Raw genomic sequence first — 10,835 nt, forward strand, 5'->3', positions numbered from 1 at the left:
ATTTTTGAAGCGAATAGAGCTACAAGAGAGGCTAATGAAGCTAAAGCCATAATTCTCATGACAAGGCACATGAATGACGCGCTCCAAAATGAGTACCTCAATGAGGAAGACCCCAGAAAACTATGGGTAGAACTCGAGCAGCGTTTTGGCAACGTTCGTGACTCCCTGCTTCCTGATTTAGAAGTGAGATGGCATAGCCTCCGCTTTTGTGATTTCAAGTCTGTACTTGACTACAATTCAGAAGCACTTCGTATTAAGTCTTTGATGGAATTCTGTGGGCAGAAAATCACTAATACGATGTTGATCGAGAAGACTCTCTCTACCTTCCCCGTCTCTGCATTGATGATAGCTAAGAACTATCGGATTGATGTCAATGCTGGACGCATCACAAGATTTCATGAGCTTATTGGTGCCATGAACGTAACTGCAAAGCACGACAACATACTTGCACTATGCCAAAAACCTTAACACACTACACTTTTTGCACAACGAAAAAAAAAAAAGTGTTGTGTGATGAAGGAAAGTGCATTAGACAACATGTTTACTAAACTTACGTTGTGTAAGGTGGTTAAAATTCTGAAGTTTTTATCTAGAAGATCATTCCACAATGGTTACAAGAATAATCTGTTGTGTGAATTAAAAAAAAAAATTGCGGCAGATTTCCCTCCTAGATGGACTCAAATTTGGCTCCAAATTGTACCCTAGATGCCACTAAATTCTACAACAGTTTATTTACTTGTGTTGTAGGAGTATACTTGCAAATCATCATACAATGGTTTTTAGTGTGCCGTTGTGCAAATGAGTGGCCAAATTTGGAGAAGTCTCCAAAATGGCATTCATTCCCCCCACCAAAACGAGCAAATTCGGCTTCAATGGTTTGTCATGCTTGCAATTTCTTACAACATAATGAACTATTTCTGTTGTGTGAATGAGAAATGGCTAGCCTAAGCGCCAAAACTGACATTTTGATTGCACAGGTGGGAAATTTCCATCTTTTGTTCCCTCAGCTATCTGGCAATTCAGACAACGTAAATGTATCTATATGTTGTCTGAGTAAGTTAAAAAAAAAAAAAAAAGAGTTAATGCTTAATGCCTTAAGAGTCTTAGGCAACTCGAGGGCACACTCAAACAAAGTTTGCCTTGGCCGTTTTTCATGTCTGAGAGAAAAAACAAGAGCTTTTCTTCATTTCATGGCTTCGAGCCAAACCTAGAACTTTTCTTCACCATCTTCTCACCATCTTTCAAGTCTAGATTAGGGTTCGATTTGGGGTTTTTATTCTGCTGAAAAGGGGGATTGGGTTCTCACCAATCGAGTTGGGTTCTACTCGATTAGGGTTCGAGTTTTGTTCGATTTGAGGGTTTTTTGTTCTGCTGAAAAGGGGGATTGAATTATCACCAATCGAGTTGGGTTCGAGTTGAAGGATGAGGAAATGGGATTTCACGGGCTTAGGGGTTGGTGCTCAAATCCTTTCGATTGGTGAGTTAAATTTGGGATTTCATTGCTCTTCTTCATTGTCTTTATTTGTTTGGTGCTCAAATCCACTTTGGGTTTTAAATTTTGTGAAGAAGTTCATTGTCTTTGTTCGTTTGGTGCTCAAGAGCATTCGATTGGCTTAAGTTTATAACCACTTGTTTGTGTTAGCTTTTTTGAGAGCAATTAAGAAGAAGAAGAAGAAGAACCGATAGCTGCGAAGGTGGAATGAAACCCTTGATTTTATAGCTCCTCACAGTGCTCTCTATGGTTGCACCAGTTTCCAAAGCCCCAAAGCCAAGAAGAAGAACAAGATGGTGTTCTACTTCAAAGGTCAGCGATTTCACTGTCTTCATAGGCCTCAACACATTCTAGAACAAGGAGCTCATCAAATATGGCTTCCCCGAAGACATTTGGTAACCTCTAATTTTCCCTAAATTAATTCCAATTCTATCCCAAAATCAAGGATTTATTGCTTAAGTTCTTAGATTTGCTGCTGAAAAATTAACTTTAGGGAATAGATTGGGGTAATTTGCAGTCTTTGTATTAACAGGGAGTGTAATTGTGGTTGGTTAATTTGATCTATGCTCTTTTTGACGGGTTGCATGATGCATTTGAATGAAAAGATCAATTGAGAATGTTATTGTTTCTACTGAAGAATACGGAACGGGAAGTGTGTGTGGATCATGATGGGGAGAGAGAGAGAGAGAGATAACACCGCATGTATAGTGGTTCACCTTGCACTTGAGGCAAGGCTACGTCCACTTAGATAGTTTACTATGAGTGAGGCCAAGTGACCTTTGTAGTGATACAAGTATAGGGATCATGGATCCATCCCTTCTAAGAAGGGGAGGACTTCCTCTTATAGCTAAAGGAAGTCCCCATCTAGTTTACATTTCCGATGTGGGACACAACATACATATTGCTTCTCTTGAAGCCTCTTGGAGAGCATAGGAGGGTGGCCTCCTAGCAAGGTACCGGCCGACCTCCACCATAGCGAGGTAGCTCGGGTGTCGGACTACAGGATGCATGTTGTAGGCGGGACTAGCCATGCCACGGGGCCCACCTAAGAGGTCGTTGCTTATGCTTGGCGGTATGTAATATAAGTGATATCAACAAGTCCCCCAAGTCCCCGAGTAAGAGGCGCTTCTTGGTTGGGGAGTTTAAATGTGATGCCGCCAAGTATGAGTGATGACCTCGTTGAACGCTATACCCATACTAGTCTCCCAACTCCGTAAGTAAGAAGGGACTCTACGGGTATGTTGGTGCCACGGGGCCCTCATCACGCTAGTACCTGCAAATAAGATAAGAGTGTACAAAATACATATTGATTGCGCTAGGGCAATCTAAGTGACATTTGAGTCAAATGCATCGAGGTGCATGAATGTTTATGTGAGATGCATGTTACACCTTGTGTGTATGCACGTATTATGTAATGTTGACATACGACGTATCAGTCGAAAATGTATGTGATTGTGATAGCATACAAAGTGCATATGATGCAAAGATGTGTGATGAACGCGATGACGCGTACATAATGATATGTATATGTTGTATGCACGTATTATGTGTTAGGATCGGGAGTGTTATTACTCGCCGAGTCCCCCAAGTCACGTAGTAAAACAAGAATTTGGATTTAGGCTATGGTAGACGAAGCCGGTAAGGCTAAGAATGAAGCTCCAGTATCGAAGTAACCATTGACAATACTAGCGAGATTGGCGTGACCATGATAGTCCCCCAAGTATAGGTTAGAGGAAGGATCTCTAACTTACGTAACCCGAACATATAAGCCATAACCTAATTGTTTGGCTCATGTGTAACGGGAACGTAAGAGATGAGCTCGCTCATGCTGAGTGGATGTGAGTTTTGTCCTATGGTCTTATTAATGGGATGTAAAAGAAATTTAATTGTTGCGATCAACAATAGGTGAAAAATTTCAATATTTCCATTAATAGACCATAACACGAAAGTATGAGCGTGAAGCTCAATGATAGTCCCGGTCGGGTACTACCTCCACGTGTGATAAGTGGTATGAATAAGTCCCCCAAGTATAGAGAATGCTCGGGAGGTGAGGGCTTGAGCCTATGGTTCCCGATGGGGTAGAATGAGGATTTGGGTCTCTGATACCCGGAAGGGTAGATTGAGGACTTGAGCCTTTGATACCCGGAAGGGTAGAATGAGGACTTGGGCCGGGTATTGGGTCTCTGATACCTGGAAGGGTAGATTGAGGACTTGAGCCTCTGATACCCGGAAGGGTAGAATGAGGACTTGGGCCTCTGATACCCGGAAGGGTAGAATGAGGACTTGGGCCGGGTATTGGGTCTCTGATACCTGGAAGGGTAGATTGAGGACTTGAGCCTCTGATACCCGGAAGGGTAGAATGAGGACTTGGGCCTCTGATACCCGGAAGGGTAGAATGAGGACTGGGGCCGGGTGTTGGGTCTCTGATACCCGGAAGAGTAGATTGAGGACTTGGTGCCTCGTAACCCCGTGGGGGTACCTGGTGGCGTTGGCCTCCGGTACCCGATGAGGGTGTCTGGCCTTGGGCCTCCGGTATCCGATGAGGTTTGGGCTAACTCGTATACCTAGTGGAGTAGATAGGCTCGAGGCCTCATGTACTCGATGAGGTGAGGGAGCCCGTGATCCCGGTGGGATTGATGAGGGCTTGAGCCTCCTTAACCCAATGGGGTTGAATGAGGGCCGGTAGGCCTCCTTTACCCGGTGGCGTGGCCCCGGGTAGAATGATGTAACCTCGTTGGGGTAACGGGTGGCCTTGGGCCCCGGTACCAGGTGGCATGGCCCCGGGTAGAATGAGGACTTGATGCCTCTCGTACCCGATGGGGTAGAGTGAGGGCTTGATGCCTCGGGTACCCGATAGGGTAGAGTGAGGGCTTGATGCCTCGGGTACCCGATGGGGTAGAGTGAGGGCTTGGTGCCTCGGGTACCCGATGGGGTAGCGTGAGGGCTTGGTGCCTCGGGTACCCGATGGGGTAGCGTGAGGGCTTGGTGCCTCGGGTACCCGATGGGGTAGCGTGAGGGCTTGGTGCCTCGGGTACCCGATGGGGTAGCGTGAGGGCTTGGTGCCTCCGGTACCCGATGGGGTAGCGTGAGGGCTTGTACAGCGTGGCCCGGTGGGGTCACGTGAGGGCTTGAGCCTCCTTAACCCAATGGGGTGGAATGAGGGCATGTAGGCCTCCTTTACCCGGTGGCGTGGCCCCGGGTAGAATGATGGTTGTAGCCTCGTAACCCCGTTGGGGTATCTCGCCGATTGGAGAGGGTTTATGTAATGATATGACCTTGATTTACCCCTTGGGGATACCGCGCTCGGGGCGAGGATTTATGAGATGCATGTTGCATTTATTTAGTGTTATATGTGTATATGTAGTAATTTAATTGATTTGCAATCAAGTTAAAGTATGACATTAATAAATAGGCACAATGAATATGCTATTGAAAGTATCAAATGTTGTAGGCATATGCTTAGATTATAGAAATCGTTATTAAAGCATATAAAGCATTGTATCATGAGCTCAAATTTTTAAAGAGCATAAGTGAGAACTTATCTGGAGCCGATCGGAAGTAAGCAGGAGAATATAAATTGTAATTGTTGCAAAAAATCAAATCACGTTGGAGTTGTCCAAGCATGACACTCCATGTCGGCGAACAAATCCGGTAGTTCATTTGGCCCTGTTTGTAGAGATAGTCTAATTGACTAAGTGGTTAGCACTTTATTTAGATGGTCTAATTGACTAATTGAACATAAGTTGTTTTGTATACCGTGACAGAGTATGACAAATATAGTAGCAAGAGCATAATTGGATTCAGCATATGTATTGATGTTTGAGAAGAGGCTGGGTATATATAATTAATGCAATTGTACGTTTATAGTAGCACAGTATATATGGAATATCATGGTTTGACCAGCAAAACCTTTTGGCATGGTGTGATTTTATAATAAAGGAAAATAAGTGATTAGTCTAAAGTAAGACGTGCTCTGATGTTGCTTATGCTCAGTTTTTTGAGCTAGTGTATGAAAATAAGAACAGTCATGCATTGTGAGTCATAGGGCAATTTGATGTGAATGGTTGTGGTAATTGATGTGTGCGTGTCCATCATGATTGTGTAAATGGCAGGCATGCGGATTGCAATTTTTTGTGAACCATAGAAAGAGGTATGCACATGAATAGGCTATTTGCATGGTCACAGTCATGATATTGAGGACCTATAAGAGTTAAATGCTACGTGTAGTGTTGCATGTATAAAGAGCATGTTAATAGCAGACAGCTGTACTGGTGCTACTAATAAGTGGCATTCTGAATCATGCTACTTAATTGGTAATCCATATTATAATTTATGCGAAATCTAAGACACATGGTGTTAGAAAAAGAATAGCCTGTGGAATGAGATAAGTGCGGAGTTGAGAAGTAAAAAAGCTTAGCTTTCTTCATGTTTGTTCTGCTCTGCTGCTGCTGGGAGAGATCTCTAATGTGTTTACATATGGGTGCCCAGAGTACATATCGGTGCCCAGACTTCAGGTTTTTCCCTCCCTTTCTTGTTGAATAGCTGAACGTCACCGATTGCTAGATATTGAAGCAGCAGTTGGGTCTCTAATCAAGGGAAGCTGTCGGGATGAGATGAGGGACCGAGAGCTGAGGAAAGCTTAATGCAGCAGCAAGATGGGTGTCCAAACCACTTTCCTGGGTGCCGAGAGCTTTTTTTTTTTTTTTTTTTTTTTTTTTTTTTTTTGAACTGTACGGTGCATATCACCGAGATACCTGCTTTGAAGTTAGCAGTGTTCTGCTTGAGAAGACCGGGAGCGAGACCACTTGGGAATTGATCGAAGCTGTCGGTACCATGAGGAGAAGTCGTCGACGTGAGGTAAAGATACTGTTGGGAGGTGCAGGGATGAGATACCGAGAGGGATGCCGAGCTCAGAGCTTGACCCATTGGGATTCCGAGACCGAGATGGGTCAAGGTACAGAGATGGATCCTCCGGGATGTGTAGTGGATGCCGGGCGGGGTCGCCGGGCTTGGTCTTGGTGATGCCGGGTGCTGGGATAAGAGGTAGCAAGACCTGAAATAGTGAACTAGATGCCGGAGGCTAGTGGATACCGGGCGGGGTCGCTGGGCTTCTTTTTTTGGAAACTGAGTCTCTTCGGTGCTCAGGGAGCTTGGGTTGATGCATGAGGCCAAGTGAGTGCCGGAGAGACATTCTGGGTTGAATTTAGGAACTCGTGGGTCACCCTTTCATTCTGGTACCGTAAGCTATTGCAGGTCGGGTTACCGAGAGGTGGAGAAGCTATAGGGTCCTAGATTTGGTCGGTGAAGCTTCTGGTGAGTCACCTAGAAAGGAAGATGATGCTGGAAAGACATGGATGGGTGATGCCGATGAAGAGAAATGCATCGAGTCCAATTAGAAGTTGTTGATATCACTTATATTACATACCGCCAAGCATAATCAACGACCTCATACGTGGGCCCCACGACATGGCTAGCCCCGCCTATGGCATGCATCCGGTAGGCCGACACCCGAGCTACGTTGTCATGGTGGAGGTCGGCCGGTACCTCGTAGGGAGGCCACCCTCCCATGCTCTCCAAGAGGCCTTCAAGAGAAGTAAATATATGTATTCTGTCCCACATCGGAAATGTAAACTAGATGGGGACTTCCTTTAGCTATAAGAGGAAGTCCTCCCCTTCTTAGAAGGGATGAATCCATGATCCCTATACTTGTATCACTACAAAGGTCACTTGGCCTCACTCATAGTAAACTATCTAAGTGGACGTAGCCTTGCCTCAAGGGCAAGGTGAACCACTATACATGCGGTGTTATCTCTCTCTCTCTCTCTCCATCATGATCCACACACACATCCCGTTCCGTATTCTTCAGCAGAAACATTGGCGCTAGAAGAAGGGGCCCTATGTTTGGGTATGAACCTCCGACCTTGAGCAAGAGTCATGTACGGGTACCACAAGGGAGCGGGTACGTGCACGACCCCGCGCCATCATAGCTCATCACCGTACTCATATGTTATTTCTGCCACCACGGGTCCAATTTCAGTAGTACCCGACCGGGACTCGTTGAGAAGATCCCGCTCTTGGTCCAATTTCTAAATCCTTCCTGGGTCCTTCAGCCAGTCACATACAGGTACCACCACGGGTCCCCGCCCGGTACTTCGAAATTCTGGAACCAGGCCCTCCCCGAAAGCATCCTCATTTCCTGGAGATCATCACCGGTAACCCCATCACCCCACTGCTAACTCCCGCCCGGCAACTCACCACGGGTCTCGGTGAGCATCCCTCCCACACCTCCCAACCTCAACAACTCTCGCACGTCATGATTCAAGCCCGGTACCCGAAACCTATCTACTTCCTCTCGGTGACCAACCCGGTACCTCCTCTCAGTAGCTCATCCCGGCAGCTTAAGCAAACTCCAGTTTACACCAAGTCTACATACCGGTACCTGACATCCCTTACCGCAAGCTCTTCACCACCGGGTACCGTCGTCCTCAACGAGTTCTTAAGGCCCATACCGGCACCCGTCATCACGGAGCGGGCAACAACTGAGAGCCTCGGATCCATATCCAGCCCGATCGTGACCTCTCTCTCGGTGGCAACTCATACCAATTTTGCGAAGTTCATCATCCTCCTTCATTCGGGAACCTTATGACGAATCCCGATGACCCACCAATCTTGCCAACCCGTGCGGTATCACTGTACAGGACCTGCCATCAACTCACCAGTGAAATAGCCCAATGGAGCTCTCTTCGGGGCTTTTGACCGTCACGACCGAGTTGGGGGTACCGGGTCAACCTTCACTCAAACTCCAGAATGATTCCCGGTACCTGTTGGGCCTTCCCGGGTCAAATCCAACGGCCACACATCCAAGCTGATCAAATTTTGCACTGTGACAAGCCTGCATCGAAGGCTTGTAGCCAAAATTCAATCAGATCAAGTACTCTGGATACCCGGGGACTGGTTTGGACACCCAATCCATCCGGGACTAGTTTTGTATACTTAGTCTGCCATCACAACTTCATCTCCAGGCAGCTTATCCCATAAGGTCCCCTCGTGCCTCATCTTGCTAACTCATGCCGAAGACATCAAAGAGCACATAGCGGTACCCCTGCATTCAACCGGTGCCCTTGCCTTCACCGGAACCAGCAAACCACCATGGCAGCTATAGGTGGCAGCTATCATCGGTACCAGCTACCGAACCCGGAGATAAGTCTGGCCCATCGGGAGTTTTCCATCCGGGGCCGTTATTGGTCGGAGGCCTCCAGTATCATCACGATCATCACCGGTACTCGCTGGACATGTCCGGCATCGAACTTGTCGACCACATCTTCGAAGTTCCCTCATCCCGGCACTAGCTTACTGGCACTCAGTACCCGCTGGGTTCATCAACCAACTCGTGCGCTCTTCATGCACATAACTACGTTTCTCAGTTGCCTGCCCAATTACTTTGTTCTCTGCCTCTCCGGGTACCTGTAAACCTCGAACTCAAGCCTCCCTGCAAGTCTGCAGCGCTGCTAAGATAAGTACTCGGATATATGGTCCAAGTTCAATTGACATATCAAGCATGTTTGCACTCATGTTTCACTTTATGCGTGGTACGTGCAATTAGTGCCACGTATCAAGCAATTATATGTCCATGCAAACCTACACGATACCTTAGAGCATGAATGCATGATATACTACATGCATGCCTTGCAGCTTTATTCAGTAGCACATGCAAGATATATTCAGTTGAACACCTAGCTTGTTCTATTGTGTTAACACATAAGCTTGCTATAATTGCACGTTGCCCATGGCACTAGACAGGTCGATGTGTAACCATCTATGTTTCTTAGGTATACTACCAATTAAGGTTCCCGGGAACCTGGGTTTCTTTTTATCATACAAACGTATGGAGCATGATTACTTGGTCTTTTCGATCAAACCACACGTACAAGTGGGCAAATACTGAGCATAATTTTCAATTACTACCCTATGCATCTTATCCTCGGCAACGCTAAACCTCCATCAATTACTTCAATGTAATTTGCATGCATGGCCACATTAATTGGTTCAGAGGCTTCAGCTAATCATCAAAGCTTTACATAAGTATATTTTCTGTTATTCACACTATGGGCTGGCATCCCTAAGCCAATTCATAAATACCAACTATCTCACCAAATATACATTATCAAACATCATCCCATGCAAGAGTAGAACAGATGTTACACAATAGCATATTTGTTTCATCTCTATATTTTACTTCTTTAATTTCACATGAAAATTGTTCATTATTACATGTCATACTTACCCATCATTACTATTCCCATTCGGGATGGGCACGGTCTCACCCATGATTATTAGTGTACTCAAATTCTTATTGACCATGATCGTATACCTATACGAACAAATTCAATCTTTTACGCTATTAAATCATATGAATAAATTACTAATCACTTATTTATTCTCGAAGTGGTACACTTGTCCAATGAGCCATTTGTTTATGCAACAAGGCCAAATAAACTACAAGCACTCTCTAACCGGAGGGGAGCGTCATGATTTGGTTTTTGCGACAATTACAATTTTTATGCAACTTCTCCACGGCTCCAGATAAGTCATCATTCACGCTCCTCCAATTAGAGCTAATGCTATACTTTACATGCTTCAATAACAATTACTATAATCTAAGCATGCCTATGATATTTGATAATTTCGATATCATATCTATTATCATATCTATTATGCCTAATGCCATGCTTCAATTTAATTGACTATCAATTAAAATTGCTACATATATACATATGGCACTAAATTAGTGTCAAATACGGCGCTTAAAATCCTCGCCCCGAGCGAGGTACCCTCAAGGGGTAAGTCAAGGTCAAATGTTTGTATAAATCTCCTCCTATCATGCGAGGCTAATATCGTCATTCTACCCGGGGCCACGCCATCGGGTACTGGAGGCGAAAGCTACCGGATACCCCAACGGGGTTACAAGGCTCAATCTCTGATTCTACCCGGGGCCACGCCACCGGGTAAAGGAGGCCTACAGGCCCTCATTCAACCCCATTGGGTTAAGGAGGCTCAAGCCCTCACGTGACCCCACCGGGCCACGTTGTACAAGCCCTCATGCTACCCCAACGGGTACGAGAGGCATCAAGTCCTCATGCTACCCCATCGGGTACCAGAGGCATCAAGCCCTCATGCTACCCTATCGGGTACCAGAGGCATCAAGCCCTCATGCTACCCTATCGGGTACCAGAGGCATCAAGCCCTCATGCTACCCTATCGGGTACCAGAGGCATCCAGCCCTCATGCTACCCCATCGGGTACCAGAGGCATCAAGCCCTCATGCTACCCCATCGGGTACGAG

Source organism: Rosa rugosa, chromosome 6, assembly GCF_958449725.1.
Source record: "Rosa rugosa chromosome 6, drRosRugo1.1, whole genome shotgun sequence".
NCBI classification, from domain to species: Eukaryota; Viridiplantae; Streptophyta; class Magnoliopsida; order Rosales; family Rosaceae; genus Rosa; species Rosa rugosa.